Below are 23207 nucleotides of genomic sequence, written 5' to 3' on the forward strand. Positions count from 1 at the left end.
AATACTATGAATTTGCTTGAAACCTTTAGCACCAAGCGACCCTTATAAATAAGTCCATCCATGTCAGTCTTTCTCTTAAAGACCCACTTACACCCTATGGGTTTTACGCCCTCAGGTGGATCAACTAAAGTCCATACTTGGTTGGTGTACATGGATTCCATCTCGGATCTCATGGCTTCTAGCCATTTCTCAGAATCTGGGCTCATCACAGCTTCCTGATAGAAGGTGGGCTTATCCTCTATGAGCACAACGTCATCATGGTCAGACAAGAGAAATGAGTATCTCTCAGGCTGACGACGTACCCTATCAGATCTGCGAAGAGGTAGGTCTACTTGAACTGGTTGTGGTTCCTCAACTCCTTGTAGAACAACATCATCCACAACACTTTGCGGTTCCAGTTCAACTTCCATCGAGGCTTCAGTGTTATGGTCCATATCTTGAACTTCTTCAAGATCGAATGTACTCCCACTAGTCTTTCTAGAAACAAAGTCCCTTTATAGAAATACCCAAGTCTTAGCCACAACTACCTTGTGTTGACTGGGAATGTAGAAGTAATATCCCTTCGTTTCCTTGGGATATCCAATGAAATAGCACTTGCCGGATTTGGGTCCCAGTTTGTCCGAGACTTGACGTCAAACGTAAGTCTCACGACCCCAAATTCTCATAAAAGACACCTAGGCATCTCTCCCAGTCCATATCCTATATGGTGTCTTTATTACAGCCTTAGATGGAACTCGGTTGAGAATGAAGGCTGCTGTGTCTAGAGCATAGCCCCAAAGATACATAGGAAGATCTGTGTGACTCATCATAGATCATATCATATCTAATAAGGTACAATTCCTTTTTTCGGATATACCATTCCACTGTGGTGTTCCAGGAGGAGTGAGTTGAGATAAAATCTCACACTCAGCTAGATAGTCACGAAACTCATGGCTAAGGTATTCACCACCTCGATCTGATCAAAGTATCTTAATACTCTTGTCAAACTGGTTTTGTACTTCATTCTTGAATTCTTTGAACTTTTCAATGGATTCTGACTTATATGTCATCAAGTACATATAACCATATCTACTGAAGTCATCAGTAAAGGGATTCTTTGAACTTTTGTAATGAAGTACTTATAACCACCTCTGGCAGCGACATTGAAAGGGTCACATACATCACTATGTATAAGACCTAACAAGTCAGTCGCTCTCTCACTGTGTACACTAAAGGGAGTCTTGGTCATCTTGTCTAGAAGGCATGACTCGCATGTCTCATATGATTCAAAATCAAATGAGTCTAGCAAACCATCTTTATGGAGCTGGGATAAGCGTTTATCATTTATATGACCTAAGCGACAGTGCCAGAGATAGGTTTGGTTCATGTCATTTGACTTGAATCTCTTGGTACTTATGTTATAGATAGGGTTCTCAAGGTCTAGAATATAGAGTCCGTTCATCAGATGTGCACTACAATAGAACATATCATTTAAATAAACTGAACAATATTTGTTCTTTATTATAAATGAAAAACCTTTCCTGTCCAAACAATAAACTGAAATTATGTTCTTAGTTAAAGCAAGCACATAACAACATTCATTTAATTCTAATACAAGCCCAGAAGGCAGAGATAGATGATAAGTTCCTACAGCAACAGCAGCAACCCGTGCTCCATTGCCTACTCGTAGGTCCACCTCGCCCTTCGTCAATGTCCTGTTATTTCTCAGCGCTTGTACATTAGTACAAATGTGAGAAGCACATCCGGTATCTAATACTCATGATGAAGAAATAGATAGATTGACTTCTATAACATAGATACCTGAAGTGGAAGTCTCACTTCTCTTCTTCTTAAGATCTTCCAGGTAAACTTTGCAATTCCTCTTCCAATGCCCGGTCTGACCGCAGTGGAAGCAGGTAGCATCCTTGGCGACGCCTCCTTTGGGTTTCAATGCTTTGCCTTTACCCTTGGCTTGGGACTTTCCCTTGCCTTTGGGCTTGCCCTTGCCCTTATGTTTCTGAACCATCAGAATAGAGTTGGGCTTAACCTTCTTAAGGTTGAGCTTAGCAGTTCTTAACATGCTAAGCAGCTCGGGCAGTGGCTTATCAATTTTGTTCATGTTATAATTTAGAACGAATTGACTATAGCTAGCTGGCAAGGATTGCAAGATCATATCAGGGGCTAGCTCTTGGCCAAGCAGGAATCGCAACCTCTGTAGGTTTTCTATGTACCCAATCATTTTGAGTACATATGGGCCTACGAGAGTCCCATCTTGCATCTTGCACTAAAACAGTGCCTTAGAGATCTCGAATCTCTCGTGCCTCGCTTATTCTTGATATAGTTGACGAAGATGTTCAACCATATAGCAAGCGCCCATCAACTCGTGTTGCTTCTGAAGCTCAGAGTTCATGCATGGTCGCGAGCATAAGACATGACACATCTAATGCGTCATCTTGATGCTTCTTGTAAGCATCACGGTCAGCTCGCGTGGCAGTGGCAGAAGGTGCCTCCGGAATGGGCTACTCCAGAACGTACAGTTTACGTTATTGTGTGAGAACGATTCTCAAATTCTTGTATCAGTCCAGGAAATTAGCTCCGTTGAGCTTGTCCTTTTGAAGGACGGAACACAGGGAGAAAGAGTTTGTATTTGTCGTCATGGTTATTTACAATAGAAAAATGCAGAAAATAAATATCATATTCTAATTAATCATCTAATTAGGCCTTTAATTAAATGATGCTCCCACTGAATTCTATAATTTATGTGGGACAAGATCCACATCATATTATGCCCTGAGTTAGCTTTGGCTAAAATGCCCAAGACTTAGTATGATCGGTAGGTAACTAATTACTAATTACATCTCTATGCAACTCTTGTTTATAGGATCAAGATCCGCATTTATATTAAAACTCGAGTTAGCTTTGGCTAATACGCCCAAGAGTTAATATAAACGTGATTTTGTCCTATCTTCCAACCATTGGAAAATGCCTATAGTTAAACTCGATCTAATTAAGTTAACTAGTTACTCAATCTAATTGAGTTGTACTCACCCATGCGTTGATAGGCGGGACCAAGATTGTCCCTCCGTACCCTACCAAGATAATATGTGTTGCTCTGCTTTGGCAGATTCAACAACAACATGTGATCGAGGTAGTGATAGGTATCACGGCACGGTAGGTATTACGAGTTGACGCGATTGAGATCTAATCTAATCGACGAGGTGTATCATATACGCGATTTAGATCTAATCTAATCGTTAGGGTGCATCATGTACGCGATTTAGATCTAATCTAATCATTAAGGTGCTAATTAATTATTATTCTAGCATGCATCACATATACACATACAAGCAATTAATTAAATATTTTGTGATTAGTCATGACCCTACTACGATCTTCTCAAGCCAATGAGAAGATCGGATGGTCAACCTAAGGTCAACAGCTTCTCAAGCTCATTCCATTGACCACCTTGTGTTGCTCGCGCCCTCTTCGTAACTCCGTCTCGAGTGGACGTTCCACCGCTCCATTTTGTACATTACAAAAGTGAAACTCGAGTTACATTCGAGTCTAAACTATTTACAACATGAATAAATAAATAGAAAGGCACAACGCGCAGGTCGCGTATCAAATATACAACACGCATAATCACATGACGGCACGCAGACCGTATTATGAATTACAACACATAATATCCAATCAAATTGGGTCTTTTGAGCCATGACCATCACAAAATAATACATAATTCTAAATTATGTAATTTCTATAATTTTTCTTACAATTTTTATGAGTAAAAATTCCCGGCGGTCTCGTTTAGCGATTTTCGGGCGCAATCGCGGAACGAAGCCCCTTGCGGGGTCAGGGGCAGCACCCCTACGCGCGATATAACCATCACGAGTATTCCTTAGCGATCCTATAACGCCTTAGCCCGCTGTCCCAAAATGATTTGGGGCGAAACCTTGCCGTTTCGGAAACATTTTCTCGGTAGTCGAAGCCTACAAGTGTCTAAACTCTTGTGCTTCGCTTCTACGAGAAAAATATCCATAAAATCTTTAAAAATAGTAAATTTACAGAAATTCACAGATCTGTAATTTTCATAAAAATATAAATTAAAACTCGTACGCGCTTCGCACATGGCTCTTATACCACTGTTGGATTTTCGGGCCGCAAAAACCGTTTTTTGCATTGTGGAAACCCTGAAATTCCCATGCCACGGATCCGTGCGAAAAAATAAAATTTTGTAAAACTTTCACATACGAGTTTTCTAAGCCTAGATCTACTTTAGATCTACAAGATAAGAATTTACCCTTGATGCGAAACCCTTCGCTAAATCCCGCTCATCCACGGTTCACCGGATCTCGAGAGTATCAAAGTAGATACTCCTCTATGTGTATCCACACAAGCAAGGAGGTGGAGAGAAACCACTAGGATGTGCTAGCACCCTTGATGGTCTCGGCAAGGAGGAGGAAAGGGAGAGAAGAGAAGAGAGCAATGAGGAAGAAGATGAAAAACAATTAGCACACAAAATGCACTAATTCACATCTTTAAGTGGTCGACCACTTAATGGCTTGTAACCCCCATGGAATATCAAGAGTCAAGTCTCTTGATCTCCTCCATGAGGTGGCATTTGGTCAAGTCAAACTTGACCAAATGAAGAAGCCTTGATGATGTGGCATTGGTCAAGTTAAAGTCAAGTCAAAACTTGACTCTTCATCTTCCTACTTAAGTCAAGTCAAACTTGACCACTTCTCTCCCTTGGTTGATCTAATCTAACCATTAGTTCAAGTCAATTTTAATTTAATGAATCTCTATTCATTGAATTAAATTGACTCAATGAGTCTAAGTCCAAATTAGACTCATCTAACATATGAACCAAATTGAGTCCAACTCAATTAGCCTAATTTGAATTACTCTTAATCCAATTTGGTTCATCACATGAACCTAATCCTTTAGGTTCATCAAATGAACATAATCTCCATCTAATTGCCCTTTGTGTGTGACCCTATAGGTTCTTATAACGTTGGCAATGCTCCTAAACCCATTTAGAAGCACAAGTAATAAGCGGTATCTAGCAACACATCATTACTACCCAAGTTATAAGAATGTTGAGATCCAACATCACCTTGTGACTACTAATTATGACTATTCACAATATATAACAAGTGTCCTTCTATCCTTGACATTTAGATTGATCAATGTGAGGCATAGACTGTGTCATCCTCTAATCAATCTAAATCTTGAATCCCAAGTAGACTCACTCAATCAAATGAGCTCAATATCTCATATTGACTCATTTGAGCATGACCATGCACTTCGTGGTCTTACTCTATCAAGAATATCGATGTTACTCCCGTCATATAGGAGGGATAGATCTCATCTACATCACTCACATCCCTCCGCATAATTTGTTACATACCCAGTAATCGCCTTTATAGTCCACCCAGTTACGGGTGACGTTTGACGAAACCAAAGTATGTAACTCCTTATGTAGGGAACCATGGTTACTTCAGGTCCAAGGATTAATAGTCATACTAATAGCCACATGAGAAAGTATATGACACTCATATAATGATCCATGATAATTTCTCATGGCGAGTCATTTAGTATACATTCTCCAATGCATACCCATGTGTCAACTTTATATCTCCATATCCATGACTTGTGAGATCAAGTCATCGAGTTGACCTACATGCTAGTCTCGTCGCATTATAACATTGTCCCTGAATGTTAATACTTGACTATGAATGATTAAGAGTGGTGTTCCCTATATCATCTCACTATCGATTCAACCAATCGATTGATATAGGTAAGAACCTTCTACTCAAGGACGCTATTATACTTAGTTATTTGACACCAATACAAGTAAGTATAATAACCATAAACAAATGCTTTTATATACATAAGAAATATAATACAATGAGTCCATACAATAATCATCAAATGATTGGCTCTAGAGCTCTAACTAACAGTCTCAACCCGCTAAAGTTCGAGGGGAAGTTCCACTACAACAAAAATGTTAAAAGACAACACCATAAAGACAACGGTTTTAGAAGGAACTGTTGTTAATTTGGTAAAAGACAACGATTTTTGACAAAACCGTTGTCTTTGAGCTCCTCCAAAAAATAAAAGACAACAGTTTTACAAAAATCGTTGTCGTTGAGTGACTTTTTGTAAAATCAGCAACACATTTTACAACGGTTTTCTGAAACTGTTATCTTTAAGCTTTTTTTATGGGTCAAAGACAACAGTTTTAATAAATCGTTGTCTTTGACTTTATTCTTTCGCCGTTTTTCCCCTTCATCATTTTTGTTGTAGCAATGTTTTACTTCTCTCTCTCCGAAAATTTATTGGCGCCCTGTTCCCCCCCTTAACCTTCCCGAATCCTCCTTCCCGAATCCTAAACCCCTCTCCTCATACAATCTTTTCCTCCCTTAGCCTTCCTACCGAAAAACGTCTCTGGTGAAGGAGTCACTGGTGAACCCTCACCCAAGGAGTCACCTGTGAACCCTCACCGAAATCTGAAGACTTAGTGGAGACTTAGCAGCTAAGGCTTGTTGGAGACGGCAACCCTCGCCCAGGTCCTCGCGCTGAGGTTGGAGCCGCCCGATCTGTTTGCTTTTATGTCTTGCTTTTGTTGGTTATCGTGGAGCTGCATTATGGAGGTGATGGTCGAGTTGGATCTTTTTGCTAGGCTTTTCGAATCGACCATTTTGTTTTGGTTTCCAATATGGTGATTTTATGAGAGAAAGATGGGGTTTTTGTTTGATTTGTGACGGTGTTGTGGTTCTTGCTGTGGATTTTAGGTCTGGCGGCTTGTTAGGGCAACAGAAAGAGTTGATGATTGTTTTTCTTTGCATTGTTTCTTTCGCTTTGCAAGTAAGGTTTCAGTTTCCATTTGTTAGTCAAAGTTTTTCTTTTCTCTTTTGCAGTTTTAATATATTCTGGATTTTTTATAATACTCTTCCTCTTTTAGTAACGAGTAGCGTGGAAATCGATTAGGAGAGGAAGAGTTAGGTTCCTTTTATTTTATTTTTTAAGTTACTACAAGTGGAAAAAAAAGTATTGTATATGCGAGTTGTTAACAATCCAAAGAACATTCCTCTGGTGACGAATGATGTAGCTTTGTTGTTTTAAAGTTTTTCCTCTTCAGTTGCTCTATTTAAGTTTGAAACAGAAAGTTAAGCATCTTGAATGCAGTAACAAAACTTCAACCTTTTTTTTTTACCCCTATCAACTTGTTCTAATTCTAGTGCTTGTTGCTTTGTTTATCTCATCAGAATTGGAAGCTTGATGTTTCATGGTGATATTTGCCCAAGTGAATGACATGAATTCAAAGGTCATCTTGTGGGTTTGTCTGGTGGTGATTTTTGTTTTGTCACATTGCTACTCATTCACTGATGAACGGGATGGTATGCTAAGTTTTGTTTTCCTTCTCAAAATTGTCTTTGTTTTTTAAAATGACTATAGGTTCTATTTGTCAGTATTTTGCAATCAATTGTTTTATAAGAATCTTTGAATTTTTAAACCGTATGTAATGAAGCATTGTTTTAAGAACTAGGAGAAGCTACTTTTATATAAATGGAGGCACCAGTGGCGGGCATCTCCGGCATCCGAAAATTTTATTTCGAGAATTTTAGTATAGAAAAAGTGAGGCAGGAAATGCAAGAAAAGGGCCTGCGGAAGATCCCTGCAAGAAGTTGGATTATTCATCAGAATGATAGGTGTCAAGTGGAATCATAGTAATGTCTGTGTGTATAGAACTGAGAATTGGCCATGCCTTTTAACACCATTGTAGGTGTCAAGTGGCAGCAAATGAACCAAAGAATAAGTAACATTACATCCAAAAGGCCACGAACTTCTTGAACCATAGCTGTACTTTTATTCATTTACCATAAAATAAGCTCTAGTGCATAGTTAGCTCAAGTATGTTTCTTCACAACAGCCAGAAGTGAACCTTATTCCTTTTGTTAATCTCATTTACCCATTAGGAAAAGTTACCCATTGAACAACCACAAGGAATACTCTTGCAACATCTTGCAAAAGTTACAACAAAACACCAATCAAAATGGTCAAACCTCTATCTCGAAGTACTTATCTGCCTATATGCAATAGAGAGCTGTACAACTTCTGTAGGCTCCATTCCTGTAAAAGTCGGAGAATTAGTGATACCTGAGACAAATATGGGGGAGAAATTAGTTACTAGTAAAAGAGCAACTAGCAGAAACTAGTAAAGTCATATTTTTACTTTGACGCATTGTTGGATCTTGTTGAATTCTATATGTTCTCAATGTATCTGTCTCACAGCAGCAAAAATATATAAACTGGTGCAATACACTGAAATTTGTTCATGTCTTTTCAGAACCCAAAACACAATTTTGGATTGCTTCATCTGATATATAAGAGCAGGAAAAAAAACTCTGGTTCTTACTAGGAAAAGAGAATATGCTCAAATCTTAGGAAAAGAGAATATGCTCAAATCTTAGGAAAAGAGAATATGCTCAAATCTTAGATGTGTGAAAGAAATGAATTTGGGATTGATAAAGTTTGGCATCAAAGTGATGGAACTAACTTGGCACTTTGTCCTCTTCAGGAACCAAATGCACGAGAGCATGCATGGCTTTTAGTGGCTCTTTTACATCACCACTGAAAGCCACAGCCACTAAGTGACCCATTTAGAAGAGCCAAATGGTGACGGTCCCTTTTTGTCATGGATTGAGACAATGGTAGATGGTAAGCATAGGGCACTCGACATGGCAAAAAGGAGGCATATTTGTGAAATGAACCAACCCTTCGAGCATATTCTGCTGAAGCAAATTAAAAGCTGAAAGCTACATCTAGCTTCCATTCAATGATATACATCATCAATTAGCTTGGAAGAAGATAACTATCAAGAGGTTGATTGAAGTCGCTAACTTGCAGGGAAGTGATGATAGAACTTATTCTTCTAAGCTTCTTGAGGACAAGGTAACCCTCTCTTTAAACTACCTTTTCTAATTTCTTTTCCTGGTTGGTAAGGAAATTTTCATTTATCTATAATAAAAAAAATGAAGTTGCTTAGGGTGGATGATTAGCATAACTCCTAGTATTGGAATGGATACTTTCTTCTACAAATACCCACTGGCTTTTTTAGCTCTGTAATTAAATTTCCCAAGCAGCACAAAAGGATGATTAATGGGCAGTATAAAGCATCTATTCAGCTGTGGAGATTATTGTATTAGTGAAAAATAAAATAAAATGTATTAGTTTTCTTTTTTTTACGAATTAATTGACAGAGAGCAGTATTTGGAGTTTGCTAATTGTCAATAGTTTGGAAGTTGACAGCCTCAATAATTGCAGACCTCTACAAGATATGAATGGGGTTCTCCATGGTCTGATGAGCCTACCCAGGGGAGCTTAGTACTGCAGTCCAACATGTTATTATGTCAAAACATCACCATCTCTACATGTAAACTTTTATGTTATGATTTTATTTGCTGATAGAGTTGTCAGACGGACTAACTCGTGGCGGGATGGGTCGGCCCGTGGCGGGTTAACCATTTGACGGGGCGGGGCGGGGCGGGCCAACCCGCCAACTTGGCGGGTTGAAAAATTTCCAACCCGCCAACTTGGCGGGTTGGGAAATTTCCAACCCAACCCATTCTAAAGCGGATTGCGGGTTTGGTAGGCCAACCCGCGGGCCCATAAAAATTTTTTAAAAAAATTAAAAAATATTTCATATTTTCAATATTTTACTTCAAAAAAGTTGTCTACAATTAAATGTATACATAAATATGTATTTTAAATATAAATGAACACAAATGAGTACTTATGTTGGATGAAAAGTACTATTTTTATTTCAAAATTATAACAAAGAAAGATAATAAATTGGCCTAAAATTTAGTTTACATGTGTTTTTCAACCCGCGGGCCAACCAAAGCCCGAGCGGGCCGACCCGCGCGGGTCGCGGGCCTAGGCGGGTCGGCCCACGGCGGACTTGGATTGATAAAATTTCAACCCAACCCACTTAAATTGTTTGGCAGGGCGGGCCAACCCGACGGGTCCAACCCAAATTGACGACTCTATTTGTCGATATGAATGGGGTACTTGAAGAGTATATGATTTATCAAATCTGCTATTGTGGTTATAGCAACTACATTTCTCCAAATTTTAGCTATCAACCTTGTTTTACGTCTTCTACGGGTATTCTATTCTTCCCTTTTATTTTTGGTGCTTTGCTCACATACTTTGCTTCACAAAAATCCAGAATGTTGGAAAAGGTTGACATGAAAGAATTAGCAAGTGAGAAAGAGGAGTCTAATGAAATTCTACAAGTTGAAGATTGTGATGGGGCTTGGGTTGACAATAATTACTTGCAATCCTACATGGCATGAACCACCATCACAAGTTTCTAGTCTTTTGACTATTGTTCATTAGTTGTAAATGAAGTTTATTTGTTTATTTGTATTGGGATAAATTTTATTTGAATATTAGACATGTTTCTTCTTTTGTGATTATAATTCTTGTATAAGTAACATTTTGAATGACATTGATATGGGAAATATTATTTCTTTTGTGATTATGATTCTTTATTATATATTTATATTGAAATATGATATATTGGTATTAAAAGATAATAATTTAAAAGACAACGATTTAAAATCGTTGTTGTTGTCTATCACCCTCAAAGACAACGGTTAAAAACCGTTATCGTAGCCCCAAAAATGGTTGTAAACTGGCAATGTTAATAAAAATACTCTAAACAACAACGGTTTTAAACCGTTGTCTTTTCATTCAAAGACAACGGTTTAAAACCGTTGCAAAACTGTTATCTTTTCATTCAAAGACAACGGTTTAAAACCGTTGTCGTAGCCCCCACTTTTAACAACACTGCCAATTACAACAGTTTTAAAGGGCCTACGACAACGATTTTTAACCATTGTCTTTTAATATTTTTGTTGTAGTGTTCGAGCACTAGAAACACCGAATGGAGTTATTCCTATGAACTTATTTTAAAATTCTCTTAATAATAAAATATGATTTTGTAGTTCCTAAAGATCAACAAGGAGAGGAGAAAGAAGAAAATAAATAGACAAAGAAGGAACAAAGTGATTTCATAGCAAGTAGCAGAGCGGAATACCACTTGCTAAGTGTATTGCCGCTTCAAGAAGTCAACAACATCGAAAGTTACTCATCAGCCAAAGAACTCTAGGAAAAATTCCTAAAGTTCCATGAAGGAACATCCGAAGTGAAGCTAGCACGATGAGACTTTCTTCAAAATCAACTAACAAACATCCATCTGGAAAAAAGTGAGAAGGTAGTCTAACTATAAGCAAAGATCAAGGAGTTGATCATCAAACTAGTCAACCTCGGTGAAAAGGTAACCAACCGGTACTCAGTACACTATGCGCTCAACATCTTTCCTAGAACCTCAGAATGGACTTTGATCATAGATGTCTACTACATCTCGAAGTAATTGAAGGCAAGTACCTTAGAAGAACTATTTCCAACTTTAGATTTGCATGAATCCATGTGTAGGGACAAGAATTAAGGAGTCAAGCCAGAATCTGACACTAAGAGCCACCAAGAAGGACTAACCCGAGTCAGACTCATATATTAATGTAAACCAAGAAGCTTATATGGTAAAGAAATTCAAAAAGTTTTTTAAATCTAACAAATTTAAAGAAATACATACTAGAAAAATCCAAGAAACTGTTGGATCGTGAAAGTCGATAGAGGGGGGGGGGGTGAATATCGATCTAAAAATGTTCAAGCGAGTACGCAGTAGAAAAACAAAAATAGAGCAATGCTAACAAGAATCAATTTACTTGGTTCAGAGCCTTGGTTGACTCCTACTCCAAGGCCCGCACTCGTCGAGTGCTTTCGTTGGGCAATCCACTAACAATTCGAATAAGTTTTTACAAATTGAAAGTACAGGAAATGTTGAAGGAGATGAAGTACCGACAATAATAAAAATAAAAGAAAGAGCGCGTTGTCGGAGAAGCTTCAACGTCGCAGGAGCACAGCACAGCAGAGCAAGCTTTGAAAGATCTTGTTGTAAGTTGTTCTTTGCTCCAGGGTGCATCCTCCTTATATAGGAGGCTCCGAGCGCCCGGATTCCTTCCGGACGCCTGGAGTGTGGCGTAGCCCGTCTAACCAGAGTGCTCCACGTGGCGTCGTGCGTCGGGCATAGAATTTACATTCCGGGCGCTCAAACCTCAGGGCGCCCGGATCCCTTCCCGGTGCCCGAAGCACTTTTCTCCAGAAAGTCCTTCTCCTGCAAGAAACAGTTAGTCCGAGGTAAAATACAAATTATATTACCCTGAAAAATAAAGTGTTAGCACAATTATAGTAAATAAACAGAGTATTAATTAGATTCCAAATCACCGAGACCGGAATCTAGTCAAAATCTCAACTTATAGTTCCGAAATAGTTCTAAGTTAGATCGGCGCCTAAGTTCCCTTCCCAGGAATGCGTCCTCACAGTCACTCCCCTCCAGTGACTTACCTTAACTTACCTGCTAGACGTCTGGTCAGTCCTTCGACCCATCTGGATTTCGTGTCAGCTATCAGGTCAGCCCGTCGACCAAGTTGGACTTTGTGTCAGACATCCGGTCAGCCCGTCGACCAGTCTGGGTTTCATGTCAGCTATCAGGTCGACCCGTTGACCTAGCTGAACTCCGTGCCAGACATCCGGTCAGCCCGTCGGTCAATCTGGGGTTCGTGCTAGCTACAAGGTAAGGCAGATCAGGAGTTCACAAAACAGGACACGCAGGACAGGGCTGGATGTACAGATTGGGATTTGTGAAGCGACAAACGCAAGTTAGGAAATATAGGTCTACACCCCACAGAGCGAGGGGCGGCAAGCATAGGGACCCAGTCCAGGGTTAACAGATCGGGGCAAGCATACACTACACGACAAGCAAGTCAGAGAATCGTAACAACCTGTCAGGGAATAATCACTGTCTGTCAGAGAATATGCTAACGGTCTAATGCTCACCACCCGCTGATTCCTTCCTAGACCTATAGGAGGACATCACGTGCCATTCACCGCCAGACAAATCCTGACATCTGACATTCCCTGACACCCGTCAGACTCCAGAAGCATCCATTGCAGTATAAAAAGGGAAGCTTTGTCCCTTACGCAGGTACGCTCACTCGTCTTTTCATTTTCATCTGTTACTTTTCGTCCTTTTTATTGTGCTTCTGGAGAAAAAGTACCTGACTTGAGCGTCGGAGGGCCTGACCCGGGAACTTTTTTCCTGATTCTTGGCCTCTAACGTGCGGCGGCTTGTTTGAGTGTGCGCAGAGCCCTCGCGTCATCATCCCCAGTCATCCGCTGGTGTGAGCCCTTCCGACGGGTGCCAGATCAACCAGACTTCACAACGACTTCCCGTCTGTTAGGATGTATACTAAAAGCCTAGCTTTTGGTATAAATATTTATCTAGAAATAAGAATCACATTGGTCAAATGTCTACATTTATGATAAATGTAGTTGTTTAATTAATTTATATTGTAGATAACATGGTGTGTGGTGTCACACACAGAGGATCATGTTATCAGCACCTTATAAATTACAAACAGTTGCTCACAACTAAGATGGAAAGGAACAAACCATTGGAATAGTCGTAGTGTAATTAGATATTAGTTTATCTTGACTAATAAATTATACTAGTACACTCTAAGTGTATTGAGTTGGATCATTTTAGGTAAGTTTTTTTTATATTGACTTGATAAAAGAACTAGACCTTAGTTATTATGGAAGTGTGTGCTCTTAATCCTAATATAATAACAAGCACATATATTTGATATTTATTTCTTTAATTTATCAATGGGTGAGATTTAGTTTGATAAATCAATAAGCCCGATAAGTTGGGAAATGATATCACTTATAGTGTGTGTTGTTGATTATAGAAGGAAACTGTGTCCTAGTGATCTAGGTTGAGAATGACCCCAAGAGGAGCTCATAAGGATTGTCATGTTAAACCCTGCAGGTGGACTTAGTCCGACATGACGATAAGATTGAGTGGTACTACTCTTGGACTAAGATATTAATTAAGTAAATTGTCAGTAACTCATTTAATTAGTGGACATTCGACATCTTAAACACAGGGAGACTAACACACTCATAATAAGAAAGAGCCCAAAATGTAATTTGGGATTGGTGCGGTAGTTCAATAATAGTTCTTTGGTGGAATGAATTATTATTGATGAAATTAAGTTATGTGTTCGGGGCGAACACGGAATGCTTAATTTCATCGGGAGACTAAAACCAATTCCTCCTCTCGGCCCCTATCGTAGCCTCTTGTATATAGATATTTATACCCACCATATACCCACTTTCTTACCCAACCAATAGGGGTCGGCCAAGCTAAGCTTGAAGCTCAAGCTTAGGGTCGGCCAAGCCTAAAGGTTGAGCCTTAAGGTGGCCGACCAATAGCTTGGAGCCCAAGCTTAGGTGGCCGGCCACATCATATTAAAAAGAGATTTTTGCTAAAATTATTTCTTATGTGGATATCATGGTTTTAAAAGAGAGTTGAAAATTTAAATCTTTTCTTTTATAGCTTTCTACAAAAAATTAAGAAAAGATTTGAAATCTTTCCTTATTTGTAGATTGGAAGGTAGATTTTAGTTTTGAGAAAATTTTCCTTTTTTAACCATGTTCATTATTTAAAAGAGAGTTTAAAAATTCAATATCCTCTTTTATTAGTTTCTACAAAAGATTAAGAAAAGATTTGATATCTTTCCTTATTTGTAGATTGAAAAGAGATTTTAATTTTTAGAGATAACTTTCTTTTTATCCACATGTTTAAAAGAAAGATTTTAATTTATAAAATTTCCTTTTTACAAACCACCATGAAGGGAAAAATTATTAGAGAAATTTTTTATAAATTTTCGGAGACAAATTAGGAAGTTTTAATTAATTAAAACTCTCTTTGTTTTATTTTTAAAGTGGTCGGCCATTGTAAATTGAGAAGAGAAAATTGTTTTTAATTAAATAAATTTTCTTTTTCATGGCAAAAGAATTAAGGAAGTTTTTATTTAAATTTTCTTATTTGCCAAGACCAAGGATTATAAAAGAGGGGGTAGAGGTGCCTTCATGGGTGAACGACTCTATTATTTTTCTCCTCTCTTTTCTCCTTGGGTGTGGCCGACCCCTCCTATTTCTCTCTTCTCCATCTTGTGGCCGAACCTCATCTCATCCTTGGAGTCCTTGTGGTGGCCGGATCTTGCTTGGAGAAGAAGGAGAGAAAAGGAGGCGATATTTCTTGCATCCCTTGGAGCTTGGTGGTGGCCGAACCTCTTCATCTTTGGAGGAGCTCTTGGTGGCCGAAACCTAGAAGGAAGAATAAGGTGTTTGGTGGTTCTCATCTCGGAAGATCGTTGCCCACACAACGTTCGAGGTTAGAAGAGAAATACGGTAGAAGATCAAGAGGTTATTTTGCTTACAAAGAAAGGTATAACTAGTAATTGTTTTCCGCTTCATAATAGTTTTCTTTGTATAATTATTTATGGAAATATCAAACACAATAGGCATATGATTCTAGAGTTTTCAAAATAGTTTTTTCGAGTTTGTGTTTTCTTCTTTTTCGAATTTGTGATTCGATTGTTCTTTTTGGTTAACCTAGAGTTATTTAAGGAAATAAATATTAGCTTTCCTTAAAAGGCTTTGCCTAGGCAGTGGTCGTTGCTCCCATATCCAAGAAGATCATGTGTCTCGCCATGTAGTCCTGGAAGCCAATTTTTGAAATTAATATTTATGGAATTAATAACTTAGGTAGATTTGAATCAATAGTGTTATGTTCCGCCTGCGATTCAAATCTAAACCATTAAGAACAGATAAGTTAAATTTGGAATCAATGATGTTAAGTTCCGTCTGCGATTCCTAATTTAACTTCTAAAGAACACAATAGGTTATTTAAGGAAAGGTTCGACACTTGTACAAAATTTTTGTACAGTGGAACCGGTATGATTTTCCTAGGACTAACCAACAATTAGTATCAGAGCTAGGGTTTGCCTCTGTGTGTTTGGTTTTCAAATTAGGTTATGCACTTGTCATACATAATTTAGGCAGGATAATAATAGGATGTTCTAACTTTGTGGTTGCAGGCTCCAACTATTATGGCTTATAGATGTTGTGTGGGATTGGACCCTTGGACATGTCAAGGGCATTATTTTTGTGTGTGCATTGTATGTAACTAATACAGCAGGAGTTGTATTAGCCTTAGGATTTTAGAATTTTATTTTCTATCTAAATTACATGTACATTCCCTTGTGGAATATAGGATCAATATATGTAAAATTCTATTTTTGTCGCGGATTGGATTCTTACGAGGCATGGTACTTTTGGAGCGCCAGAGGCGTGGCGGAATAAGAAGCAAGATGGATGTGACAACTCGACCCGATGGCGGTGGCTAAAGATGACAGCAGCTAGGGTTGGAGCACATGGAGGACAGTAACAGGAAAAGGCCATAATAGTTGGAAAGTAATTTCCATATTTATTGTTTTTATTTACTGTGATGTGTATGTATGCATGTGATGTATGCTAGGAAAACTTAAAATTCCTCACTTTAAATAACTAAGTGGGAGAGGGATTTATTTTAATAAATTTCACGGTCTCCATTACTGGTTTGTAAGTGATGCAAACAAACTTGCGCATTGGCTCTGAGTGCCTTCCTCCATATCGGATGAGTTTGTTTGCGGATCTCTAGATCAAACTTCCATTTAGGATGACTATAGGAAATTAATTAAGAGCGTGTGATCTTCCCCATCAGAAAGGGCATAATCTTATTAATGGACTTAGTGTCAAGTAATGATATACACTTAGGCACGTCTAATAGTATCCTTTCCATCGGAGTCACTGCTATTATTTGTGTGACCAAAGGAAAACCAACTATTAATTTGTCAAAAAGATAAGTTGACAAGATAATAAAATTAAAACCCCCTCTTACAAATGTCGAGTTTTTTGTATACGTCCACACTATCGTGGCATATAAAATTCACGATGTATGAGGTAATTTTATTTGTCAGGATGACAAGAAAATAAAATTAATGGGAAAAATTCTTACAAATGTTTGGTTTTGTATACGTCCACACTATCGTGGCATACAAAATTCACAGTGTTTGAGGTAATTTTATTTGTCATAAAGACTTATTGACAAGATGATTAATGGGTAAAACCCTCCTCTTACAAATGTTCAATTTTGTATACGTCCACACTATCGTGGCATGCAAAATTCACGGTGTTTGAGGTGTTGGTGAATTTAAATAATATTGTTTGAGGAATCAATGTTATTTTAAATTCAAAAGTTTTGACCAAATATTTTATCAAAGATAGATCAACTATTAATTTTATTCATCATAAAGTAAAGTTGACGAGATAATAAAATTAATGGATAAAATCTCCTCTTTGATTTTGTATACGTCCACACTATCGTGGCATACAAAATTCATGGGATTTTAAGGAGTTGGTCTTGACCAAATATTTTTGTGATTCTTATGATTTAAAATGATTGTCAATCCCTAGTTGTTATAATATAGAAAAGACTTAGTAGCCCAATTATAATGATTGGAAATAGGACCTGGACATTTAAGGTAGACTGTCCTCTTAGAGTTAAGAACAAAATAGGTGTATTTCATTCATTAGTTAATACATGATTAGTAATGTTATCTACCGGTACCTGGTGTGTAGATACGGGAGCCACTAATCATGTCTGCAATTCATTGTAGAGGTTCCAGGAAACCCGATAACTATATGAAGGGGAAGTCACCGTCTACATGGGCACTGCTGCAAAAGTGGTAGTTGTTGCAGTGGGAGATGCTTATCCTCTGATAGGAATAAAATATGGATTTTAAGAAATCATCTTTACGTACCAAGTTTAGAAAGAATTTGATTTTGGTTTCTAAACTATCGAAGAATAGATATTCTATCTATTTTAATAACAAACTTGTTATCAAGAAAATAGGAAAAATATCTGTTTTGGTACGTTGGTTGACAATTTATAAATCCAATAACTCCCACAATGCAATAAATGGAAATTAGTAACACATCTTCTAACTTTAATAAGGGAAAGGAACCTTCGAAAATGAACCAATCACATCCTTGGCAGTCTAAGGCTAGGTTATATTAACTTGAGTAGGATTCAAAGGATAAAAACCAATGAACTCTTAGGTTCATTGGTAGTGGAAATCTTTCCAATCCTGCGGGTCTTACTTGGAAGGAAAAATAACCAAGAAGTTTTTAAAGTCTAAGGGGTATAAAGCCGAGGATATGTTGGAATTGGTTTATTCTGATTTATGTGGTCCTTTGACTATCCAGACAAGAGGAAGGTTCAAAAATTTTGTCTATTTTATAGACAACTATTTGAGATATAGATACATTTACTTGATGCACCGCAAGACTAAGTGCTTTGATTAGTTCAAAGAGCACAAGACTGATGCAGAGAAACATTAAAGTAAAAGTATCAAGTCACTATGGTAAGATCATAGTGGCAAATACCTCTTGGAAGAATTTAGGAGTCACTTATCAGAAGTCGGGATTCAATCCCAACTAACTGCACCTGGTACACCCCAACAGAATGGTGTAGTAGAAAGAAGGTATAAGGCTCTTATGGAATAATTAGATCGATGATGAGTTATTCAGAAAATTACCAAATTTATTTTAAGGATATACACTGGAAACGGAAGTAAACATAGTGTTGGTGCAACCTTAGGTCAAGGTTGACCTGGTTGACCCGACTCGAGGTGACTTGACTCGAGTTGTATTTTGATGTTTGACTTGGGAAGATTGTCGGTGCAACCTTAGGTCAAGGTTGACCTAGTTGAGTTGCATGTCGATGTTTGACGAGAAGAGAGTTGTATTCTTGATGTTTGACAAGAATAGGTGTTTGGGAGATTGTAGGTGCAACCTTAGGTCAAGGTTGACCTGGTTGACCTGATTCGCGAAAAGTCCAAGTACGGAGACTTGACACTGAAAAAGTCCAAGTACGGAGACTTGGCACGGGGAAAAGTCCAAGCAGGTAGCTTGGCACGCGGAAAGTCCAAGTATGGAGACTTGGCACGGGGAAAGTCCTAACTGGGATGTTAGGCAGTGTGGAAAGTCCTGGTGAGTGAAGCCAGACAGTGGGAAAGTCCTAACTGGGATGTTAGGCAGTTGGAAAGTCCTGGTGAGTGAAGCCAGGCAGTGAGAAAATCCTAACTGGGATGTTAGGCAGTGTGGAAAGTCCTGGTGAGTGAAGCCAGGCAGTGGGAAAGTCCTAACTGGGATGTTAGGCAGTTGGAAAGTCCTGGTGAGTGAAGCCGGGCAAGGGAAATCCAGATAGATCAAGGGTGATCGGACATCTGGTGTTGAGAATGTCAAGTAGGTCAAGGGAGTGACCGGATACTTGACACGAAGAGAAAAGTCCAAGTGGGTCAAAGGGATTGACCGGACACTTGGTGGGGAGGCTTAGCAGGTCAAGGGAGTGATCGGATGCTAAGCATAAGATACCAATAGGTCAAGGTTGACCAGATATTGGTTTGGAAGGTGTAGGACTTGGTTTGGGCAAAAACCAAGACCTGGATCGATCAGTGGATCGATCCAGTGATACACGGTTATCTGATCGGTCTGGTGACCGATCAGTAACCAAACAGTATGTTACTGTTTGTCATCTGATCGGTCTGCAGACCGATCAGAAAGCGAACAGAAGTTCGGGAGGAAAAGAAGATAGCATGCTGATCGGTCCCTGGACCGATCAGAGGAAGCTCTGATCGGTCCTGGGGACCGATCAGAGGAAGATCTCATCGGTCCCCAGGACCGATCAAAGTCTTCCTGGACCGATCAGGATATGTCCTGATCGGTCCAGATATATCCGTTGGCTCTCTCAACGGGTATCTCCGTCTTCTTCGCTGTCTGCTTTGCAGGTATAAAGGAGATCGAGGGCTGCTACAGAAAAAAAAGGGCTTTGAACTCTCTGAAACTCTTCTTCTGCTACGAAGCTTCTGCTTCTTCTTCTTGCTGCTGCAAGTTCTTCTCCGAAGCTTCGTGTGAGCTTCCTTCGGCTGGTTTCCTGCTGTTGTAGGCGTCGCTTGAAGCTGCTGCTTCATCCAGTCGAAGAGAGGGCAAGTAAGCGAAGGTTTTACAGTTGTATTGTATTTTGCTTCTTGCTGTATACTCCTTCTTGTATTGCTTTTGCAAAACTTTGTGGCGAGGTTTCTCCACCCAGAAGGAGTGATTATTAGCCGGTTCTCCGGGGACTCATCCACCGACGGATTGATAGGGCTCGTCCACCTTACGGACACGCCGAGGAGTAGGAGTTTATCTCCGAACCTCGTTACATCGACGCGTTGAGGTTTGATCTTCTTGTTTTCGTTTCTTGTTCTTATTTCCGCTGCGCTAACCCTAGTTTGTAGAAAGAAACGCGAACGATTTGGGGCAGCTATTCACACCCCCCTCTCTAGCCTCCGTACGAAGGATCCCAACAAGTGGTATCAGAGCGAGGCCGCTCTTCGACGGATTCACACCCGTGGGAGCACAAGCTAGAGATGGATCAATTCGGAGAAGACATCACCATTCCACCCTTCTACAACGACAACTTCGCATATTGGAAGGTAAGGATGATGTATTTTCTTAGGACTAATATGTGGAACTGGTTTTGTGTACAAGAAGGGTTTACTCCTCCAATGGATAAAGAAGGAGAGCCTCTAGAGAAGAACAAGTGGACGAAGGAACAAGTCCACCAATCCACGATCAACAATGAGGTAACTAAAACAATTGAATTTTCATTACCTACTAATGTTTTGTGTAAGATAGGTAAATACAACAATGCCAAGGAGTTGTGGGATAACTTGGCCAAGTACCATGAGGAGAGCTCCACTTCAAGCCATGAAGAGGAGCCTAGTGAGCCAAGTAGCTCACATCATGGAGGGAGCGAATTGGGAGTTGAGGGCTACTCAACATCCAAGGAAGAAGAGGAGGAGAGTTCCTCTTGTTCAAGTTCGGAGCAAGAAGAAGAAGTTCCCACCTCCGGAAGGGTTGAAGAAGAAAGCTCATCTCCATCCACAACCCTAGGTAACTCAAACACTGTGATTTCAAGCAAATTACACATAATGTGTTTTGAGTGTAGGAAACATGGACATTACAAGAGCAAATGTCCAAAGAAGGTTAGGAAGACTCCACCGGCACCAAAGGTCAAGGAAGTCGGAGTCCCAACACGCAAAGGCAAGAAGCACGTGGTGTGCTTTCAATGCAAGCAACGGGGACACTATAGGAGCCAATGTCCAAAGGGGAGGAAACCTCACAAGGACAAGGGATGCACATCGATAGGGGGAGCTAAGGCAAACCCTAAGGTATCTTTTAAGGCTCATTCGTGCAATTCTAGTAGGATACATGCTAGTAATTTTATTGCATTAGTCAATAATGATAAGCATGTTAACACTAGAAATCAATACATGTGCTTAGGTGCTAAACATGTCAACCTAGATAGGGATACTACTAGGAATGCTAACCCTAGGATTAACACTTCTAAGGTTAAGGAAAACCTAGGTAGAAACCCCAAATCAACTAGACACATGCCTAGGAATGCCTCAAAGAACAATGACAAATTAAAACTTGAGGTATTAGAGAAGGAGAATCAAGTCTTGAGGTCAAGACTTAATACTTTGGAAAAGGCTCTTAAGAACTTGGAGAAGTCATCTCTAGGGTTTAAGGGTCAAAAACCAATGTCCAAGGACAAGAAAGGTTTGGGTCACAAACCTAAGTCCCAAGTGGTCAAGCCCACTTATCATAATGTTCCATTCGATTATGGAACAAAATCTAGGGCTAGGAAGACCATCACCAAGGTCACAAGGGGAGTCACCCCTAGAGTTGATCTTGATGAGTCCCAAATGACCAAGGTTTTAAAGCCTAAGAGGGTCATTAGGAGGGTTGCTAGGGAAGTTATCCCTAGTGAATATTTAGTGAACCCAATGAGCTCTAATAGGTATTGGGTTCCTAGGAGCATCTTCTCTACCCCATAGATGGGTTAGAGAGTGTCAACTCCGATTAGAAGGGTAGTTAACCCAACTTTGAGGAAATTGACACTCAAGGAGCATTTTCAAGGTTTTGAGAACTTTTGAAAATGAAATGGAATTATCATTTACTCCTTTGAAGAGTTAAATGTGCCTAAAGATTGGAAATTTCATTTTTAATCTCAATTGGCATAATTTGGGAAAATCTAGAGAACTCTCGGAAAAAAAAATGAAACATGCCAAGTTTTGAGGATAAACTTGATCTTTAAGTGGCATGAATTAATCTAGAGTTCAAGAAGTGTCAAAATTAGGATTTTGGCATTTTGGGGTAATCTAGGATTAAATTTGAAGTTAGCCAAGTGGTTAAGGATACTTAGATAGGTAATCTAGGTATATTTATTTATGCTAAATCTTGCCATGATTGTTTGCCCTCACATGTCATGACATCATGTTTAGTTTTATTATCATTTGAAATGTCATGATAATGCTTAGGCTAGTTTTTATGTCATGTTTATTTAAGTTTCAAATTTTATGTCATGACATCATGATTTTGGCACATGTTTTCATTTATGATACCATTTTATGCCATGTCATCATCTCTTGCATTAATAATCAATTGAATTGATTTAAGGATGAAAAACACATTTTGATATTGAGATCAAATTTGTGTTTAGAAAATGCATGAGACCTTAGTCTAAGATACCTAAACCCATATCTCACATTAAAATTGCCATGGATGTGTTTGATACACTTTAGATGTGTGTGAGATATTAGGATCATGAATTAGGATCAAGATGCATAGTTCTTGTACCTAGATGAGCCTAATTCAAGAAATGGAGGATCATAGGGAAAGCTTGTGTACAAGTCATGTACATTTAGCCCTAAGATTATGGTCCTAAATTAAAAGGTTTAAAATCATTTTGAAATTGATTTGGAAAACCTTGATGAAGACATCTTAGTGATTGCATTCATCATTGAACATTGTGATACAAAGTTGAGTTAAACTTGAACTATTTCAAAGTTTTTGAACTTTGTATCAAGATTTGAAAATGGAAGTTATTTTCATCGAAAATTATTTTCCATGATAGTGTATGTTATGAGGAATGTATCCTTAAAATTTTACAATTTTTGAAATTTTCTGTGATTTTCTAGAGGTTTCTGAATTTCGGGAGAAGAAATCAGAAATCTGATATCAGACTTGTGGACCGATCAGGAGGTTGCCTGATCGGTCCAGGGGATGCTGGATCGGTCACTGTAACCGATCCAGGGAAT

This window comes from Zingiber officinale, chromosome 4A, assembly GCF_018446385.1.
Source record: "Zingiber officinale cultivar Zhangliang chromosome 4A, Zo_v1.1, whole genome shotgun sequence".
NCBI classification, from domain to species: Eukaryota; Viridiplantae; Streptophyta; class Magnoliopsida; order Zingiberales; family Zingiberaceae; genus Zingiber; species Zingiber officinale.